This window comes from Carlito syrichta, unplaced genomic scaffold (assembly GCF_000164805.1).
Source record: "Carlito syrichta isolate Samal-C Ts95f unplaced genomic scaffold, Tarsius_syrichta-2.0.1 Scaffold54410, whole genome shotgun sequence".
Lineage (NCBI taxonomy): Eukaryota > Metazoa > Chordata > Mammalia > Primates > Tarsiidae > Carlito > Carlito syrichta.
In genome coordinates, this window is record NW_006998506.1 from 7,746 (window position 1) to 9,747 (window position 2,002).

General features: G+C 42.2%; 1 pseudogene; it reads right to left on the reverse strand.

The window, feature by feature from the left end:
• Positions 1-213: 213 nt before the first annotated feature.
• Positions 214-798, reverse strand: LOC103250913 (annotated as a pseudogene).
• Positions 799-2,002: the final 1,204 nt, after the last annotated feature.

Below are 2,002 nucleotides of genomic sequence, written 5' to 3' on the forward strand. Positions count from 1 at the left end.
CCAGTGTCAGTCATTAGTGTCATTGGCCATTTGTATCACATTGTCCAAATCCAGTTTTGACAACATAAGGGATTGGAGCAGGGATTGTGACTATTTGATAGGGCCATTAAAACCAAGTAAATGAGGGGGATGGCCTCGTAAAGACCACTCCTGTGTCATGTGTGTTTTGTTTTTTTTTTTAACTGTGAATATACTTTATTTAGTTATATTTGTTTACAACTGAAATTCTGGGAATTCAAAATTAACATCCTTGCCCAGGAGCATCCTGCAGACACCGGAAAAAGTTTCCGCCTTCTACTCCATGTTGTTCTGCTGTGCTTTGTCCTAGTCCACCTTGATGAGCTGGCTGCCGTCCAGCTTCATGCGGATTCTCTTGCCCACAATTTCACTTGGGAAGACCAAGTCCTCAAGGATGGCATCGTGCACAGCTGTCACACTACGGCTCCTGGGATGCTTTTGCTTATATTTTGTGTGGCTTTTTCCAGTTGGCTTAGGCAGGATTCTCCTCTGAGCAATAAAGACAACATGCTTCCCGCTGAAATTTTTCTCCAATTCACATACTAGCTGCACTTAGATTTTTTGGAAAGACTTCAGTTGAGGAATGGGAACAAAGATTATGATAGGGTTCTGACCACCACCAACTTCAATTACCTTGGCCACTGTTATGTTGAGCTCCCTGGGCTGAGCCTTGAGGTCCAAGTTCATCTCCAGCTCCAGGACAGCCTGGGAGATGCCACACTCGAACTCATCTGGCTTCTTGCCGTTGGGCTTCATGATCTTGGCACTCAAGCTGAACATGACTTTCTCCTTGCTGAGCACCGGTTTAGGAAAATGCCAAAGCCTCACGAGAGCTCATCAAATTCTGGGCCAAGTGTGCTTTAAAAAAAATTTTATCCAAGCTTTGGGACAGAGAGGGGCTAAGATCAAGAGGTTCCTTAGACTTGCAGACATCTGGGCGATGAGAGGAGTCCTGGAAAGTGGTGAATTCTCTTGTCCTCGGTTCACAGTCTCCTTGTTCCTTTAGTAAACAAAACAGAGTTATTGCACATACTTACATTTTCCCAGAGTTAGTCTAGAAAGCTGCATACTGGTGCCAATCTTATCTTGTTAGCATTTCAAAATTATTTTAGCTGCATGCAAACACACTAAGAGGCCAGAGATCCCCTCCCACCCCACCGGTCTAAAATGGAGTTACGTTGAATTTTGAAAATAGACTGTTGTATTTTGGATTGATTAGGTCTGAGTTTTATATTATTAAATTATTAACTCTCAAAAAATTTATTTTAGTTTGGTGACTGGTTTCTGTGCACTTTTAGACACATCACTGTTCTTGAGGGGCAAAGGCAGAATTGATGTCTGTCCTCTGGATTATCTTGCATTGGTAAAGAAGGAAAACTATCCCAAGGGACAAAGTAGACCCACCTCACGGAGATGGTGGAAGAACCAACAAATCAAAGACAACCTCAGGCAAACAGGAGAGCAAGTGAGGGGCTCCAAAGAGGGTGGTAAGACTCTGACAAAAACTAAATATATTCCATTTAATTTTGAAATAAATAAAGGCATATTTTCTAAATGTAGGTGTGACTAGATTAGATAATCTCACCTGAGAAGAAATCCCAGAGATGTAGGAGAAAAAAGAAAAAATGGCTGCTTCTCAGGTAAATGTGTCCCAGATCAGAGGGATTGTCATGTGTGTAAAACTTGCAAACCATCCTCCTGTCCTTGTGATGGTCCTGCCTAATGATCTTGTTTCAAGTATTTTTGTTCTTCCTGTGATATTCAATGGATCTGTCGGACACTGCTCCCTACAAAGCCTCTTCTGTTCTCGCCAAGAATGTATGACCTGCATTATTAAAAATGTTCCCTTGTTACTGGGGGTCGTAGGAAGGCATGGTAACCAAGAATCTCATTGGAGATTGGATAGATCCTCAGATCCTAATGAAGGATAGAAACATGTGTATGTAATCTTCCTCTGTTGTCCAGAATGAAATGCACTGGCACA